This window comes from Temnothorax americanus, unplaced genomic scaffold (assembly GCF_048541705.1).
Source record: "Temnothorax americanus isolate GAGA-0224 unplaced genomic scaffold, ASM4854170v1 Scaffold20, whole genome shotgun sequence".
NCBI lineage: Eukaryota > Metazoa > Arthropoda > Insecta > Hymenoptera > Formicidae > Temnothorax > Temnothorax americanus.
Window position 1 is genome coordinate 2,623,093 of NW_027509339.1, and position 20,580 is coordinate 2,643,672.

A 20,580-nucleotide genomic window follows, 5' to 3' on the forward strand; every position below is an offset into this window, starting at 1 on the left:
AGTGAAAAATGTTTTTGCTACAGAAATTTGGCAGCGAAGTAAATAATTAACACTGGAAAAAAAATTGGCGACAATGAAACAGTTTAAAAAGGAACTATAGTTAAAGAAAATGAAGTTTTTATCAATAGATCTATAGCTAATAGAAAAAGTTAATCGATATTTTATTAATGCAGAGGTATATGTATAAAATCTAAAAGGCATCTTTGAGAGGCAGAAACTACGAATAAAAAGAATTTTGTCGTAGTAATGAATAGCGCGTTATAGTTTAGTTCTCTAAAAAAGGAAGAAGAGGATAAAATGTAAGTGCTGTACCGAAGAAAATCTACGTCACGGAAATATTTAAGAACATAATGTTTACAATCCACTTTATGTTTACCACGACAAGCTGTTTAAAAATTCCAATACCCCAGTAAAATTATTATTAGAAAAAAATGAACGCAATATTCAAGCCTGAGAATATATTACGAGAAGAAAGAAGTAAAAGTTTTTATTTCCTTAATTCGTAAGTAAAAATGCGATGACTGAAATATAATTCAAAGAAATTGGTTAATGCTTCAAGATTCTACTGCATTTCGCGGTGGACGGAAACACATTTTAGTATCGGTAGAACAGATCGGAAATAATATGGGTAAAAATCTTATGAAACTGCAGTTTAATGGCGCGTGAACGCGACATGTGCACATGCCGCGGTCCTGTTAACATCAAAGTAGCGAAATACAATATCAAATTCAATATGCGCTTTTGCACGATTTTGCCAGTTATACATGCATCATTCATTCCCGGTCCGGTCCATTGTTTGATATTACATTCAACGTTTCCGAGAGGCTTTTGTGACGGCGTAAGTGACGTAAAGTGTACGGACTTGCGTTCGGATTTTAGCAAGTGTTAATATTTAGATAAGCGGAGCGAGCACAGCTTGCTTGGAATTATTTTAACCTGACTTTGTTGGTTTAGCATATATGTGCAGAATATTGTGTTAATTGCCGTCACCGCTACCGTCCCGATTTAGTTCTCTTGATGCGCGCACGCGTTAATATTTCTGTCGCCGATATCCGGCGTGTTAATTACATCAGTTCCATCTTAATTTCTTCGTTACACAGTAATTTCGTTTATCGGTCACCGCGTCAAATTAAAATATTCGCGACGCGATTAACGAGTAAACGATTGCTATTCATAGTTTCCTTCGATTCCATGCGCCATACTACATTGTATAATTTAAAGGTATCAGTTTTTCTTTTATTCTCAAGTACCAGTACACTTTCACAATAATACAAGGACACAAGGTCGAGAAATAATACAGGGTGCTTAAAAAAAATGTTAACAATTATATGGAAGTAACATTTTTAAAGAAATAGAACTGATAACACAAGATATCGTATAGTAACAAATGTATTTTTGTCTTCAAAGAGTCTCCATTTATTCACCATCGTTGCAATGTGCAAGATCTTTGACAGGAAATTGCAAATGTGATTGCAACAATACCCAAAGAAATCTCAGGGCTCTGGGGATCACTTGGAAAAGATTCCAGGAATATGTTGACAATGATGGTCAACAAGTGGAGACTCCTTGAAGACAAAATACATTTGTTACTATGATATAATATCTTGTGTTATATGATATAACATTTTTAAGCACCCTGTATATATGACATGTAGATATTATTATATATATGTGTTAACGTTTTTTTTTTTAAGTACTTTGTATATTAACATTATTTGTATTAAATCTAACTCGTAGCAGTTTTAGTTTTCCGGATGAAGTAAGATAAATTTGATAAATTTTTAGTACATCTTGTGCGCTGCGACAACCGCTAATTCGGACAAGTATAATCAAGTCTGATCAAAACCGGATCTCCTTTTATTCCCCGCTGATTCCGCTGGGCACAATTGGCGCCGATCCGGGGAAAACTTCCCCGGATCGCGTCAGAGACGCGTCCGGAACCGTGGCCGCCGGACACGTTCCACCGCGCCGAAGTTTCCATCGCATGCTCGAACTCATCAGCGCCGAACCGAACTGTTTTGGTTGGAAGTTAGAAGCAACGGGGCTGTTCCTTGTTTTCGCCAACGCGAACGGAAAAGACGAACACGGTTACCGATAGAAACTTAACCAACCCGCTTTTTCCTCATCGAAGCACTCAGGGAGGGCGCCGAATTCGTTCGGAAATTAATCGTCGCTCTGGTAAAACGTAACTCGATATTTATGTATGTTACTTCGCGGGGAAATTTACGGGATTTTTTCTATTACTCTCGCGACTCGAAGTGATGAGATGTGAATTTATATAGTCTCATGCTCCAAGGAATAGAATTGAATTTAATTGATTGAATTTTAATTATACGATTTAGAGAAGTCATATCAAAAGTTAAAGCAAATCATAAGTACTCTTAATTACATAAATTGGAATCAGATTAATTTAAATTGAATTAAATCGTTTTTCGATCAAAACGTGGTTCGCGTCGTAACGTTCTTTTACTAATAATATATACATATAGTTGTTCTTTATTTTTAAGTTCCGAAGAAAAAGGCAAATTTGCCTCCAGGCGGAAACTTACATGGCCTACTCTTTGAAATTCAATTCGATCACTTGAGATTAAATTACATTGCGAATTGATTTACCGTCTCTTATATTCGCGAAAGGGGAAGGAAAGGCAAAGGCAAATTTGATATCCATAGGAACGTACGTGCCCCCTTTTTAGTCTCTTTTTCTCTCTCTCTCTCTCTCTCTCTCTCTCTCTCTCTCTCTCTCTCTCTCTCTCTCTCTCTCTCTCTCTCTCTCTCTCTCTCTCTCTCTCTCTCTCTCTCTCTCTCTCTCTCTCTCTCTCTCTCTCTCTCTCTCTCTCTCTCTCTCTCTCTCTCTCTCTCTCTGCGAACGGCGAGGGCGAATTTATACCGAAATTAGTCCTCAACCTGGCAAAAAGCGCGGTGCTATCGGCGCGTAATTTCCGTAACGGCGACGCGACTGACATAATAAAGAGACACGTCGTGTGCAGCGCGGAAAAACGAGTTAAATTAAGTTAGCCTCGTTAGACACCACGTTTAATTGGATTCGCTAATTTTACGTGGAAATAAAATCGAGTCGACAAATGTTACGAAGTCGGCGCGCAAGGTAACGAGTTTGCAACCGCAGTTTGCATCGTTTCGTCGGGACGATATTTCATTTGGACAGGTATTAGCGTTACTAATCACTTTAAATTTATGAACAGTTGATATTTAGGATATTTATGGATATTTCTCTCGGCCGATTTGCCGCGGATGCCATGTCGCAGACTAAATTGATCGTATTTGGCATCTAAATCAGAGTCTTCGTTTGTAAACATGATGAAAGACCGGACTGCCGCCGTGATTTTGGCGCGAGTGTACCGAAAGGAAATAATTAAATAAAGCCAAATCCGCGACCTGGAAAGATAAACTCTCCGCCGGCTCAGCAAATAGACCGACGAGAGTCGTTCCTGCGCGACCTAAGATCAACGAAAGAAGCCTCCTCGACGGAATTGATGGTTATTGCCGTGTGCAGCGGCGGTTCGTTCGTTTGACTATCCTGGGGTTTGTCCCATATAAAAAAAGAATTGCAAATATATATCATGCGAAACATTAAAGATCAAATTTTCTTGATCTTAAGATGAAAACCGTCACACAAATTTTTTTAAGACTACGAACTACGGAAAAATGTCATTATTTATCGTACCATTTTATTTTTTACATTAAATACTAGACTTCAAGGCTACTATTTAATTAAGCAAGATTATAATTGTTAAACTAATTAATTGCTTTAATTTTTAAATGCTTTTATAGAAGCAATTATCTTCTTGTATATGCGAGTATATCATTAAATATTTGACTATTGATGCAAAATATATGCATATCATTAATGTCTTTATTATTGAATAAAAGTTGTTAGAATAATATTTCTCGGAAAATTAAAACTAAAAATAGTGCGTTTAAATATCAATGCAATTATGTTTATAATCGGCGCACAATTTATTAATGAAACGGAATAAAACATTGTAGTTTAAAAATAGTCAGTGATCAAATAGAACTCAATCTCACTGTTGCCTTGAAACTTCGAGGCCTGTATTTATTGAAGAGCGCTATTTCGTATCAATGGACCTCATAAATCGATCGTGAGTCTTTATGTTTATCGTTCTTGCTCTTTGAAAACTCGATTCCGCCTGAACAGTAACACGGGCTTTTACGAGAACGAGTGAAACGAACGAAGGTGTCAAAGCTTTCTCACTCCAATTTTTTTTACGTCTAGTATCGCAGTTTTCGCGAAATTTAACGATGACAATGAATTCTGTCATGTACGATGTACGATTATAAAAGTTCCACAGTTAACGCTGAGAAGAAGGCATACTTTTAAAGGAGAACTCATTCAGGAAATAAGAACTGACACTGTCATCATATAAAATCGTGAAAATAATTATTTTTTCTAACGTGAGACTGACTCTCACGTTAGATATGCTTTATGCTTTATATAAGATTGTAATTAACAGGATAAGAGAAGTTTCAAGTTTAAAACAGAGCTCCTTTCAGATTTCCAACCTTAATATTTACTATACGTGACAATCCTGAATGTGCACTACGGGTTAAAGTACCCAGAAACGTCCGTCTCAGTTTCCACCCCGAAATACTACAAGGATCCTATTGCGATTCTTTTAGGGTGTTAACCTTTTCACGTCTCGCCCGAGTTTTGAACGACGTACGTTTATTAGCTGAGCCAAAAAATAATGCAAGTGCGATAAATAACACGGTAATCACTTTTTCCTCGCTTCTAATATTAAACAAATAATTATATCTTTTTGATTCCTGACGTTAGATGGTTCATCTTTTAACTAGAAGATTAATAAACGCTTTTAATAAATTATTTTGTGACTTTTCCTGTCAAAGTAGTTAGAATTTATGAATTAAAGAGTTGACACATTTTCAATTAGTTTAATTATTAATTATATTTTAGCATCTATATTACATAATCTGTTATATAATTTTATGGAAAAATATGTATATTTTTGACACATGAATTTTGATTAGTTTTATTTATATAATTTTTTTAAACCGCTTTTTTTTTGTATTTTTACCTGGTTATAGAACGATTTTTAACACACAATTAAAGAACTTAATTGTGGTTAAGTAGACTGACAACTTATCATTTAATTTAATTGCACAGACACTTATTCTTTTATTATGTTTACAAAACATTATTCTATTTATGCTTGCAACATATTCCTTACAAGCTGTTTACGCGTTAATCTGGCTGCTTCATAGCCGACTGTCTCATTGAAATCTCCCAGGGACTTGAAAACGAGGGAAAACGGTCTACTAAATGATCCTTCCCGTCTTCGTGACGATAAGAGGAAATCGCGGATCAGCAAACTCATTGTGGTATCAGCGCCATATATCTGAACTAAAGCATTCGCTGCGTTAATTTCTCCATCCCCGACAGGTTAATCAGCTCACGATCGAATGGACCGTCGAGTGGACCATTGAAGGGAATGCGTCGGTTAGGATTAAAGGTACCTGATCAATCGGGAATATGCCGATCTTTCAACCGATAACTCCCTTTAGGGAGACTTGCGAGCTAAATTTCGTGCCGAGAAACAGCCTGAAAATCGCATTACGATGATTTTTATATTTCACTTGATTAACTTGATTTTCAATCGTTTTAATCGGAACATTAATTGATCGGGATTTCAGCGACACACTCCAACGCTGGAGCACTTCCGCGAAAGCGAAAGTTGTAATATCGAGGAATACCTCGAGGATCACGTTGTCCGCACGAGTGTTACTCCTTGATCTTCCACCTGGTCTTAAATCCCGACGCATTAATTGGCTGTCGTCTCATTCCCGAGCGCCTCGTCCAGATTTCACGGAGACACGAAGAGACGGAAGGAAAAGAGAAAAGCGGAGGGTATTGACACAGTCGGCGTTTGTCACGATCTTGCCGCAGGTTCCTCTTTTGGCGGGAACGAGCAACCGGGGGGTAGGGGGGCCGGGGGGAGTCACGAGGGTAGGAGTCTGCCGAGGGTGTGAGAAATTTACCCTCTTTCCGCGAGCCGGCACGCACGTTCTCTCCCGTTCTCCCGGCTCGCGAGACGAGAGAGCACTGCGTGCTCCTCTGAAAGCAACCCCTGATTCGAAGCCGCGACCCTCCCCCTCGCTACCCTTGCTTCTGAACTGCCGCTACTCCTCCCTCTCGCTCTCTGTCCTTCCCCTCTCTCTCTCTTTCTCGGTATTTCTCTCTCGAGTTTCCTCTCGCCCTCGCCAGCTTCCCACTCCGTATCCGTTTCTCTCTTTCTCCCTTCTCCTTTTCTCTTTCCTTTGTCTTCTTTCAAAATTCTATCTTGTCAGTTCTGTCTCGTTATCTACCTTGCTCTTTCTTTGCACTCTGTCTTTCTTCTTTTAAACTCCACTTCACGCTCTCTTCACACTCTCACAAGATTCCATCTCCCGCTATCGTCCTCGACATACACTCAATTTCGGGTAACTTCAAGCTGTCCCTCAATGATGGTGGAAATTGGCCAATCGTCAGTTTTTGCGGACACGAGAGTGAGTTTCCTTAATATCGTCACACACACACACACACACACACACACACATAAACTGGGATTTCACACCTAACCGAGACTTTTTACTCATGCCCCCCTTCGCGAGTTTCTTCTCAATTTAGAATATATACGCCTGTCTTTTGAGATATGTAAGCCGATACTATTGTTTTCTTCGGTACGATCTTCGCTATAAAGAAAATAATACTGGTCGGGTAGAGAGAGATATTGCTTTCGAAAAGCTTGCCTTGAGCTTGCTTCTTACAATTAATAAGACCTAATATTAACTGATATCTGTCACGTCCATCTCTATTAGAACATGATAAGTTGAGCGGTTATTGAGATCAGGATCTATTAATCTCGAGTGTTCGCAACGCGACGAATCGTGTAAAGATACACGGCGCGGTCTCGCTGCGCGTGTACTTGGCGCGAGACACTACTGTGTCTTTAAATATTCTATTTTTTTACAAAGATTTATCTATTTATGAGTACTTAAAAAAAATAAATTATGTATATATGAATCTAATTCTTTATGTAAAAAATAATATTTTTATGCATATCAATATTTTTCATTTATTATCAGCTCTTACAGAAAAAATTATTCGATATTTAAAGTATTAATTCATGTAATTTAATTCCATTTTTAATTTATCGAAAATGTATAAGATTTCTATATTTTTAGAAATATTTAGAAGAGAAAATTTTATTTATAGAGAAAAAAATTATTTCATAAATACATTGAGTTTAAAAATGAGTATTAAATACGAAATATTATTATCCATCTCGTAGCATTTATATACTTTTCCTTTCTTTGTTCCATAATTTTTATGAAAGTTATGAAATATTAAAGCTTTCATGATTCAACAATAGCTTGACGAATATTGCATATAACGATAATAAATCGTTCAAATTTTCTTTTGATCGTTAAAATATTATTTTAACATATATAGCAATTAGTCGTAAACTGCTAATTTCATAACGGAATTGAAAGCTAATCTCATATTTTACGTCGCAAATATACAAACTCAACAGCCCGTTTAATATCTCGTTATTTTGACGGTGTAAAATTTGCTGCAATCATAAATAAGATGAGGCAAAAGGCAACGAGGAAGTGCATTGTATTTCAGTCGCTGTATTTAACTCGATGTAATAACGTTATATGTAAAATGCGCGTTGCTTCGCGAACGTTTCGCATAACGACTTTGGTGAAATTTTATATGTATAATGTTTTACACATTCCAACACTTGCATATGAACAATGCGTTTACATGTTGTTTCCGTGACGTCACCTGCAGTGTTTTCCAAGCGGGTGCCAACGCATTTCACCCGATGACTAAATTTCATTCCAGTGCAACAGTGACATATATGGCAAACTTCTTGGTAATAAAATAACTCTCTACGCGTATACAAATCATAATAATAAACGCGTAAAACGTAAAAGCCGGAATTATATATGACGATTGAAAATGTTAGCTAATTAAAGTAATTAGCTAATTTTTTATGAAATGGTTAAATAAAAAGTTGATCATAGTTAAATAGTTTTAACTATTGTTAACACACGAATACATGTTTATAATTGTGTTTTAAGAAAACGAAATTATGCTTAAAAATGAAGAAAACTGTCTGGGCGAACAGAGGATACTTTCTCGTCCAAGCAAATATAAATTTTGCCGAATAAATTATGTGATATAATAAGTTGCAACGTTAAAATTCGTCGATGTGATTGACAAACAATAAATATTGAATCGACAAAATATTATTTGTCGCGCTAATTAAATCAATTGACTTAATATCTGAATGTACTTTGTTTATTTGAAACATTAGACATGTTCATAATTACGACGCAGGTTTTTTCTCGATATAAATCTTGACGATGAGGTGCTTGCAGGTTTCGTAAATTTATAAGGTAGTATATCATACGCTTGATTGAGAGGCGGACGTATCGGGAAAAAGTCAATATGGTCGCCGCATGAGTTAACGAAGTGCAAATACATAGAGTTCGTTCAGTACAATTTGGGTGTACAGTTCACGCTTGATTTCGACCCGTTGCGTCTTGTTGCATCGAAGTGTATATACGCATTTTAACCGATAAATACGCGCCATACCGCATCAAGCTAGCGACAGTGTTATCAATTTTTATATTAGACGGATATTTCTCTCAGTTTCACCAATTTATTCAACAAATATTTATTTTAATGGATGATTTTTATTATGAAATGGGTTAATTTTTTAATACGAGGTTTATTTATAATAAGACTTCTTTCCCGATGTGCGAAATCAGGTCTATACTTTTGTCTGAAATACTTTGTTTTCTTTACTATTCGCGGAATTGTAATTTTTTGCTCAGAGTTACAATTCTTTTTTTAAACCTTCAAGCATTGCGTATTTATTTTATAGATATATGTAATCTGTTTTCATATATGTTTTCTTTTGTTCAAATGTTTTACGTATAAATAAATGCTGTTAAAGGAAGACGAAAATTTTTAATATCTTGATGTATTTGTACATACTACTGTGCGCAATTACGAAAATAGCTCTAACGTTGAAAACGAGATACAATTTCCTTTTAATCAATTTTTGCTGAGAAAGAGAGACACCGTTAAATTTAACGTACATACAATTTATAGGAAATGACGAAATAATCGGCAGGAAATGAGCAATTCTCTGAACGCGCCATATAACGCATGCGGAGAGTATCACGGTGGTAATGTAATTAGAGATTGTAAGCAACTGCAAGAAGCGATTAATCATTGAGCTGCCGGCAATTTGGTGTACATACATACACTGGTCCGCGCTCGATTCTGCTGCATCGGACCGCATGTATGTTGCACAGATGCGCTTCGGCAGTTACGTAGAGTGTACTTGCTATGCACTATACCGGTCTGCACATTACTGCAGTACGTATAGTAACGTGTTCTTCAACTTGGGTGCGTTCAGCCGATACTCCGCTAGCCTAGCAATCGTGAGCAGTCGCTCGTTTTCGCTCGTTTCCTCTCCTTTGACCCAATGGATTAAAAGGAGAGGAAACGAGCGTAAACGAGCGACTGCTCACGATTGCTAGGCTAGCGGAGTATCGGCTGAACGCACCCATTCCGCGCGGGACGAAACTTTTTCTACAAATTTTGTAGTGTACTTTAACAAACAAGCAACTTGCGAAATAAACTAAATCGAATCAAAACTTCTAACAATAAATAGGACTATTCGATCTAGATTTTCGCCTTAAAAGTGAAATTTTGAATTTACGTTTCTCTATTTCTCAGAAAATTATTTCTGTAATAGAACAATTTTATATCGTTTTAAAAATTAACATTAAAAATATACAAAAATATAATGCACATATATTTATAGCTGTCAATTTATATATATAAAACCGTTTGATATTTAAAAAATAATATACGTCATTAAAAAAAAAAGATTGATCAGCACTGACTCGATAGGCAACTTGAATGAAAAAAGTGTGGGCATAGGTTTTCATTAGCGCTCGAGTGCCCAGAGATCCACACAGAAACCTCCCGGCTCTCCATCTCATCCCTCGTCGTGTCGTATTAGCCTCGACCGATCTAAATGCTCGATTGATTGATCGATGGGATCGTTGACATTGGAAATAGGTCAACCGTTAGGGTGGCTGGTTTCGCCAAGGCAAAAAGTATAATTCGCCGAAAAGACATACGATCCTACCATATTTCCATAACTAATTTAATGTGAAAGAAGAGCAAATCTTTTTTTTAATTGAATAAATAACAAATTGAATCAAACTAAAAATTAACGAAGTTGTGTGTGTCAAAAAACGCAACTATTTGAAAAGAATGCGCAACTTATAATTCACATTTAGTCCAACATGAAGTGCATTATTTAATTATAAATTTATAATAATAAGATTGATATTGATATTAACGCTTTATCAAGGGTATCATCTCGGATTGTAGCTCTCTACTTCGTAATAGATTTATTTGTATTTTCGTTGTTCGAACGTATCTGCTGTATTTATGTCTCGTAGTTACGTCTCGCGTTCCAAACTCGCGTGTTCAAAATAGTCGGTTGAGGATTAATTCAGTCGATATTAAGTGCATGATTTATATTCAACGGAATAATTTACTGATCAATAATAAAATAATAATAAAATTGATACAGAGATTAATGCTTTATCAAGCGTATTGTCTCAATTGTATCTCTCTACTTCGTATTAGATTTATGTTATTCCTTTTGTTCGAACGTATTTATGTCTTGTAGTTACGTTCTGAGCACGCGTGCTCAAAATAGTCAGTCGGTTGGGAATTAATTTATCGTGTCAATTAAAAACGAATGCGGAATCCGAAGTGACGCGACGTGACAAAAATATCACAATGGAAAATTGATTGCGATCACCTGCAGTTGTCGTATTCTGTCATAGAGATGCATTGTACGCACTCGACTCGGTTTTGCGATCCGCATATAATCGTACTTTCGCGCGCGCGTTTATTTAATTGGGTAAAAATCGAGACTAAACGCATCGCTCGTTCGAACAAGCAAATGGATATTCCCCGTCAGTTGCGATTTTGCACGGGAAAAACTGACTGCTTCGTACTGCTTTTCTTTATTGAAAAATTCCATGCATGTTAAGCAGATCCGGGTGACGTTGCGCTTTGATTTGCGACTTTACGATTCCCGACGTCGTTATGCTCGAGGTGCATTACAGTATCGCGGTTGGAAATTTTATATCCCTCGTGAATTTCGCGATGCACAATCATCCTTTCTGCTGTATGTTATTATATCGTGTATCTATCGAGACGAAGGGACAATAATAAAACGATGTAATAATTACGCTCACGCTTCTGATATCACTAATTCTTATGAATATAATTTTTTGCGATAAAGAGTCACAATTTGAACGTTACAAATAATTGCATATTTTCCTCATTCTGTGTTTGTACATATACATTACATATATATTAATTGGACGAAAAATGAAATACGGAATCTCTCTCTCGTAAATATCCAATTTTATCGCAAAATGTCATTGTGTATATTTTACGCAATGGATGCAGATTATCATTGTTTAGATCTTTGATATTGGAAAAGCATTGTGCGACGCACACGCTGAGATACGACTGTATTTATATGCCTCGTCCGTTCTCCAAACTCGGATAGAGTTTTTAGCACTTTTTACGCGCCCCATACTGGTCCTATGACGACATTAGATTCATTGTTTTCCGATAATACGAGAATAGACCACCTGGGGCATCGTACGTCGATCGAATCATCGACCGACGTGATGATTTACGCGCCCGCCAACCTACAAGTTTCTCCGTTACACCTTTGTAAGGGTGTACACTTCTTCAGATAAAGAAGTCAAGAGTTCTTACCGAAGGTATAAGAAGAGATCAAGATGTAATGTGAAAATTTAATAATTGAAGACTGTATTTATGCAGCCTCCTACCTATAAGTTTCTCCATTATGTCCTGTAAGGGTGTACACTTTTCCAGATAAAAAATCAAGCGTTCTCACTGAAGATATAAAAAGATATGAAAACGTAATGTGAATATTTAATAATTGAAGACTGTATTTACGCAGCTGCCGACCTTCAAGTTTCTCCATTATCCCCTGTAAGGGTGTACATTTTTCCAGATAAAAAAAATCAAAAGAGTTCTTACCGAAGATACAAGAAGATATCAAAATGTAATATAAAAGTTCAATAATTGAAGACTGTATTTCTAAACTTATATTTTAATTGCAACTTTCATCGAAACTGATTGTCATGAAAGTTATTTATAATCCTCGCATTATAATCCTGAGATCTTTAGGAGAAGATTTAAAAAATCGATCTTTTCTGTAGCCGCATTACAAATGTGTGTAATTATTCTATCATAATAAAGTTCTGGACTGTTAGAGATTCTAGACGCGCTTGTCTTTCATAACCATCTAACAATAAGTCCGCTTGTCTCAAAGTGCACCTCCGTTTCGTATATCTTGCGCATTCGAAGAGCTCGTTGGAAACATCGTTAGCCAAACGGTAATATTCTTGGAAAGTCGCTCTGAACATGTCGCTATGGAAGTACTGACTCTTATCTCTTTCGCAGATCGCAATTTACCAATCGCAATAATCAACCGTTATCATCTATAGAAGTATCTCGTAATATTGAAACTCTCACGTACTTTTCGTATATCATGTTACGCAGTAAGTGAAGAAGCTAAACTGAAAAATCAAAAGTTTTGAAGTTATTTCCTGCAGATTTAATAATTGAGAATTTTGTTTGAAGAAATTGTTTGAATTTTTAAAGTGATATCAGAATAAAAGTTACCGATTAAAAATCTTATAATTTATATTATTTTAGGCATTAAGATTATTTAAAAAAGATGTACAGGACTTTTGTAAAGAATATCGTTGAAATTTCGATGTATTTAAAAATTATTCTATATGGTTATTATTTAATATAACATTAGATATATATTTTCGATTCACGTATAATTACAATGTACTTCATCAGCAACTGTTCAGTGACATATGTAAACGGAGGTTCTCGAAGAGAGTCTATTGTCCTCGCAAGATTATTACAGTTTCCGCGGCGACAGGCACGACATTGTCCTCGACGCGATTTCTTAAGCGCCTAACTTTCTAAGCACGGTGGGCACGCGGTGTCGTCCCGCAAGACACATCAACGCGACGCGATTTCTTAAGCGCCTAACTTCCTAAGCGCGGTGGGCACGCGGTGTCGTCCCGCAAGACACATCAACGCGACGCGATTTCTTAAGCGCCTAACTTCCTAAGCGCGGCGGTGAGCACGCGGTGTCGTCCCGAGATTATTGCAAACGCTGCTATATATACGACCCAATGAACTAGAAATTTATTTGACTGAAACAACTGGATTACATCTGTTATTATCGTTATTCTTATAGCTTATCTGGATTTATCTGAATTTCAAAACATCGTATAGATTGTTTAATAATTGCATTTAACGGTGGAAACTATTGCAAGGTAAATTATTTGCGTGCACTCACTGCAATTAATCAGTTCTTAAGTATTTCTTCAGAAAAATGGACGACTGTCCTCGCGACCATTTATCGAAAAGGCATAATTAATGGATTACGTTATTTATACGTGGTGCATTTAATGTACCAAGCCGAGTGAGACGGAAACGCTCTTTTGGAAACACTTTTCCCTCGAATGCGCACTTAATTCTGAGACGTCTCTTGCGAGATTTCCCCGTGCCTTTTCTGACCTGGAAAGAGATAAACGCCCTATCTGCGAGCTGTAAGCAACGAATTTTCTCCTCGCAGCCCCCGTAGACAAAGTCTTTCGTTCTCCTTTTGCACTACCGGCTATACCTGATTCGTTTCACCTGTCCTGCGGCCTTCGTGGTTTCGAGGAGTTAAAATATACAACAATGAAGGTATTGTATAGGCGTGTTCTTCAAGCTCGCTGCATTGAACTGTTCAAGCGTTTCGGTTGCACAAACATGCTGGGACAGCTTATAATAGCGTTATAAGTACGCGGTATCTCGATACATTCGATGAACACTGACGGCAGCAGCTTGCAGCACTGGCATGCCGGTGTGCATAATTCAAGACTCATCGATGCACGGATGCAGCGCCGAACATAATCTCGTTCACTTTACAGGATGATGCATTTAATCTCAACTGTCTTCTTATCGTAATCGCACGATGATCAGTAAAATTGGCGTGCCATCAAATTGTATGGACATATGTTAATAATTTCATGCATAAATGCAGGACGCAATACGTAACAAGTGATTGCATTTTTGCACCTGGCGATTGAATAAATATTAGCAAGTGGCTATGTATTTTATGGAAACAGCTTAATATTCTATTTGTCGCTCTGGCAGACCATTTTAGTAAATACGTTAATGAAAATATTTCTCAAAGTCAATGCTTACAAAATCTATTTAATTATTGGAAAGAATATAAAATTTTTTTTATTGTTAAAAGAACGTAGCACTAATTTATTACAATTTTGTTTTCGTTCTTTTATAACAAACATATAAATTCATCTCGAGAATTCGATTTGACAGACCGATACTACTAATACGTAAAGCTTTAACAAAGATTAATGTAAAATCTTGATCTTAAATTAAGTTTATCTTATCGATTTCTGCTTTTGTTGTACGCGAACGAACTCCATCTGCCGTGTATGATCCCTAAGCTTAAATCCGTCAAAACCAAGAAGGATTTTATTCGCTTCCGAGAACGCAGGTGTATCGCGCGTAATCATAAACGGAACGGCGTTGCCAGATGGTGAATTTATGCAAAGTTACTTTTTTTCGACGTACAACGATCCACCAGGTTTCCTTCTCTTCTTTGTTGCTTGATCTACCTTGATTAATGCGTGATTTCAACGCGTCCTTTTCCCCTTCGCCGATTCTATCTCTTCCTTTCTCGCTCTCCATTCTTTTCTCATCAATCCCGATCTGGCGGATTCATCGATCAGTACCGAAGCAGGGAAATCGCTTTGTGCTCGCCGAGAGAATGGGCCACTCGCGAGCGCGAGAGGAGAACTCGCGCCAGGCGAAGACGGGTCAGCGACGTCACTCGTTTCTGCACTCTCGTTTGTCAATGCCCGCCGTTATTTGCTCACTTATTTTCACTTCGTCGCGTCGCCGCCGTTCGCGACAGTGACATTTATAATAACGAGACCAATTATTAATCGCGCATTTGCGTCTTTTCGTTTCGAAATGCTTCTCGCTGTGTTGCATCAAAGTTTTGTCAGATACTTGGGTGTATAAAATACATACACAAGATTTATATGATCCGAAATACATACACAAAGATTCATATGATATACAGTTTTTCCTTTTGGTACTTGTATTAGCTATATTTTTATTTAAATGTGTAAGCTAAACTAAATCAATAACTTTTTGTTGATGTTCTTTGTAAAATAAATTAAATTGTATTAATTTATCTGTTACCGCTTTGCTGTGAAGATGGCTCAAAATAGAGTCGAAACGTATTATAACTTTGTATAGAATTATAACTTTATATTGAATTGTTAATTAAATGTTACATAAAGTTAACTCACGTATAGCTAGCCGCGTTTGACTCTCAAAATCCACTTTTCTTTTGTTACTTTGTTAAATTGTGTTCTATCGCTGTGAATTATTTTATTGTACATACATTTAGCTATTGCTTGTACGTATATAATTAATATTTGCTAAATGATTATTTTACATTTATATGAGTCTTGGAATGTGACATTAAGATTCATCGAATTGGAAGCTCGAACTTTTTTATAGTAAATTTTACTTGTCAACATTATTTTGGAGGACAAGGAAGCATATTTTATATGTGTATATACTAATTATTTTAAGTAAAGATAAGATAAAAGAGACAACAGCGATTGGCATTTCGGGATGAGAATTTGTTATTCCGTTTAATGCACCGCAATTTATTTCTCGCGTCTGGCTCCCGTGATGCTGGTACGAATTCAGGGACCGCATTCGGCGACCGTAATTTATTCATTTAATAGACTTAACGCGCGATTTTTTCCTTACACGAGTTAACTACCGATATCGTTAGGGATTTATTGGCCGCACGCATTCAATCTTGAGGTTTAACGATCGTTCAAATGGAATTACATTTTGAATTGCGAAGACCGTCGACGGTAAGACGTAACAGTAAACGCGAAGATAAACGACGGCCATTGCGTGCTTTCGGATTAACCAATCCGGAAGTTGCCGCGGCGAGTAAAATGCGCAACATGACCGCTATTTTTATCCGTTATCCCGTAATTACAAAAAATTGTACTCCTAAAATGTATACCTTGACGTATCTTAACTTCATTCTCAGTTTATATATATATATATATATATATATATATATATATATTTCAATTATTAGCAAACTCTCTCAGCCAAAATTTAAAGTCCACGCTACCTGAAAGTCTTCAGCATAAACAAGATCTTATTATTACGTTTATAAATATCTTTATAGTTTGTTCTTCCTTTTGAGATCTTTCCTAAGAGAATATCTATTTTAAATGCCCCAGAAAATCCATTAAAATTTTGACAGTTTGTGCTTTTACTGTATACTACTTCTACACATCTCATCCTTCATTGTGCTTTCATAACGCTAGAGCACAATGTGCACTTTCGAGATTTATTGAACGAACTCAGCGCTGTTTACTCTTAGCAGCAGTAGTGGTGATTCGATATCCTGTAAAAGATAAGATAATCCCGTTGATGACCATCCTACGGAGGGTAATGTTTCGTGCGATGCCATTAAATCACGTGTCTCAGTAATCCTCGTTGGTACCTCATAAAGTAACCGACCCTAAGATACCAACCGCAATTTCTTAAGCTTATGGATTTTTCCCGAAGGAGAGTTACGCGCTTGCCTGTTCGGGGAGGGTTATTTTGCCTCTACCGAGGCACACCAGATATTTATCCTGTATATATACGTGACGAGCTTGTTGAAATTTTCGAGAGTCATAAAGGACCACACGCGCGTGCACCGCCGTAAAATGTAATACCGCAGCAGCCGTAAAATGCGCATAACATGTGTAATACACGCGACATATGATACATTTTCACTTCAAACTACTTCACAATTTCGAAGATGTCGACTGGACGTTTATTGCTGAGTGTAACTGATGTCTAATTTCCTTTTGCATGTCGACGTTGAATGCAGGACAAATAACACTTCATATAGTTTTGTGAAGTAAATTTAATATTAACTCCAGAACATATACGTTACCATGTACAAAATTTAATAAAGCCCAGCTTTTAGGAAATGCGATGAAATATTTACAATATTCTTTAGAAAATAGATCGATGTTTTATTTTAATAAAAATGTTTTAGTAATGATCCAAGAGTCACGCTTTTTCTTTCAAATGTAGAGTTTTTCTTAATTTAAATTTAAAGGATTTTTCATTAGTGATTAATAGCGAATTATTAAAATGTTATGTTGAATATAAATATATATCTCGAAATATATAGAAAAATTATTCAAGTAAAGTTAAATTTAGGATAAAATTTTGTTCTTCTTTGAAACTTTTTATGCTTAATTCTACAAATAATCCTGCTTAATTACACAAACTATCGTTTCGATACTTTAATGGCGAATAACTGACTTTCTTTTTTTATTTATACTGTCGTATTTTTAACTGCTCATGATTGGAAGAGAGACTTTCATAAGTATCTTATGTAAATAATATATCAGATGAATTACATTAATCTTGAATACCTTTCTATCTTTCTAATGTCACAAACACACGATTCGTTTAAGTCTCGTTGGATCCCGTCCAACAATACTCCTAAATTTCGGGTGCGCAAAGACGTTTTCGCACATCGAGCGTATCTTTGCAAGGTTTCTGCACATGCAGCATCGGCTAATAAATCATTTTGGGTGCATTGCATATTCTCCAAAAACAACATGCATTATTGTGTTACTATTAGTTAGAAACATTTTTGGATCGCTGCCATCAACGTTAAAACAATTTGTCATTCTTAAATTAGAATTAAACACGCAATTAGGCACTGTAATATGAATAATATATTGTATCCAAAAATGAAAAGAAAGAAGTTAATTTCGTGTCTGCATGAAATTACGGTCAGTACAGTTATACAAGTTATGAATCCCAGGATATTAATCGTAACTTTCAAATTAATACTAATGTGTAAAATTAACAAATTTTTTTTTAACATGACGTCTAAAATGTCAATTTATATAACATTTTAATTAATTTAAAATATTAGCAATTATTTTTATTTAATTCATTTAAATAAATTACACTTTATAACTTATTTCAAGTACTTATTTATAAAATAAGTTTCAATAATAACTTTTAATAACCATTGTAATACACATACATGCGCGTACACACAAATTTCTTTTATCTCTAATTTTTTTAACTCTTGATACCGTAATTTGCGAACAGTGACATTGTGTCCAACATCGAAACTGGATTCGCTCGAATTCATAAAAAAAATGCTATTAGCGCGATCGCAGAGTCAGTTAAAATTCGAACCGACAAGCCAACTGAGTGCAAGGGATTCTCTTTCGCTCATGAGTCGCGGTTCTAGAAGCGACATGTAGCCAAGACATGTTTGCCCACATCTTCCTGAAGAGGACCATTTCCCCTGCGTTCTAGAAACGGGTAAAGCTCCCATCTCTCTCACCAGTGGCTACTCCCGTCATCTAGGACGACAAGTCTCTTAATGGGATCCTAGCCAGGGGCTGAATACACAAGGGAATGAACTTGGATTTCTGCTCTTTCCAAATAGAACATTGCGAGGAGAATTTACGCGAGGCGCTTTAATTGCGAAATTAAGCCACAAATTTTCTATGTTTACACATATTTTTATCACGATTACAAATGTGTGGTTAAAGTTGCGACAGTAAATTCGTGCTTTTTTACAAGTCGCAAGTTTTGAATCGTAAAAATACTCTCGGAAACATCAATCGCGCTGATGGATTAGCAGATGAGCCGAAGTCGAAGATTCGATATTTGCCACTTTGTTTCGTCATAGCATAGCCGTACTATTCTTGGAAGACAAATTCACGGTAGGAGAACGAATGGCACGGGGGTGAATCGATATAGGCCGAGAGGGGAGAAACAGCACGAAGAAAAATGGAGAAACTTTTAATCGGGTTACATGAAATTTGCGACGATGAAATTTTTATCTCTGTCACCGTTGGCATTTGTACTGCGCTTTAACCGCTAAAGATCTTGACACGAGTGTGTTATTTGCACATCGCAAACTTGCTCAAGACGAAACTCGAGAGCAATTTTGTATTTTTACGGACGTTCCGAGCAAGAATCCGAACCGTGGATACGAGACACATTAACTAAACGTACTTGATTCCGTCCTACGAAACTCGAATTTCTCCTCGAAATAACGTGGAAGATAATCAAGTTAAGCAAACGCGAAATAAGCTTTCAACGATATTTTCAACGATTATACATATATATGCTATTACATGTTATATCTTTTTTATTATATTTTAATATTATATTAAATACGTATAGACATCCGCAATTTCTTCGTACGTATTTTATGTATATTTTCATAAAAATATATATATTACATAATTGTAAAAATGTACCCTCATATATTTTCCATTCCCGATAACATCATAATTTCTTTCGATTTACGGCACAATTATTTTCTCCGTTTGGTTGAACATACGAAGCCATTATCAATCTCAGTCAGATTCTATTGTATTTTCGCGATAATAATAAAATGCATGATCTGGTAATCACTAATCAGGCATGGAAAAACTGATATCAATATTTATAGTCGGACAAAAAATCATTCCTCTGCTCTGACTGTTTCTATTGCCTGGTACCTCGAAAATAGGAAAGTCACACCATGATATTACGCCATTGTCTAATGATGACGTGGTCATTTCTTACTTAATAACAATTTAAAAACTTGAATTTTGCATTATATGATATCTCCGTTCGTAGGGTATACGAAGGAAAAAACTATATAAACATAGTTTTATTATCCAATTTAACCATAGCTATCGATTGAGTTTAATTACTAGTAATTACAATACAATTCAATCACTTCAGCCGTCAAAATATGAAAATGTGCGCTCCGTTTATCTGAGCGATAAATAGAGCCGCGGGCATCTCACCGCCGCACCGTTTTATGCAAACTTCGCTGCGCGTAAACTTGAAACTGACACTGGCCCGTATTCTGAACGCACTTTTATCGCTAAATGCGCGAATTTAACATATAGTTTACGTTACATACTATAGAATCTCAGAAATAAATGTGCGCATTCATCGATAAAAGTGCGTTCAGAATATATGGGTCATTGTTTCTTGATATAAAGTATTTCCCGATGGTCTAAAACTAGCTTCTTTATAAACAGGAAGCGCTGTATATAATATTATAAACACGTAATATTATATAATGCATCTAAACAAACGGAAAAACCGATGAAGCCCATGTTACGCAACGGTTGCTTTTGTTCAAACTTTGAACTTCTAAACCTATATTGCAGTTACGTATATTCAGTTACTATAATTTTTCTAAGATTACAATAATCGTAAAATTATATTAATTTTTTCTATGTGTACAGCTAACTCTATTTTTTTAACCC

General features: G+C 36.2%; 2 protein-coding genes across 6 annotated transcripts in view; one reads left to right on the forward strand and one right to left on the reverse strand.

Moving 5' to 3' along the window:
* The window catches only part of LOC143897495 (midasin), a 108,549-nt gene that overhangs the window by 50,613 nt on the left and 37,356 nt on the right, over positions 1-20,580 (forward strand). The gene's annotated exons all lie outside the window — the stretch shown is intronic.
* LOC143897499 (uncharacterized) overlaps positions 1-20,580 on the reverse strand; it is an 82,201-nt gene that overhangs the window by 37,924 nt on the left and 23,697 nt on the right. For 3 of the 5 annotated variants that reach the window (XM_077406206.1, XM_077406204.1, XM_077406205.1), the window contains exon 1: positions 5,749-6,105. The exons of the other annotated variants lie outside the window; for them this stretch is intronic. The gene's annotated coding sequence lies outside the window, so the exon portion shown is untranslated. Of the gene's footprint in view, positions 1-5,748; positions 6,106-20,580 lie in introns of those variants that run through there. 5 annotated transcript variants of the gene reach the window in all.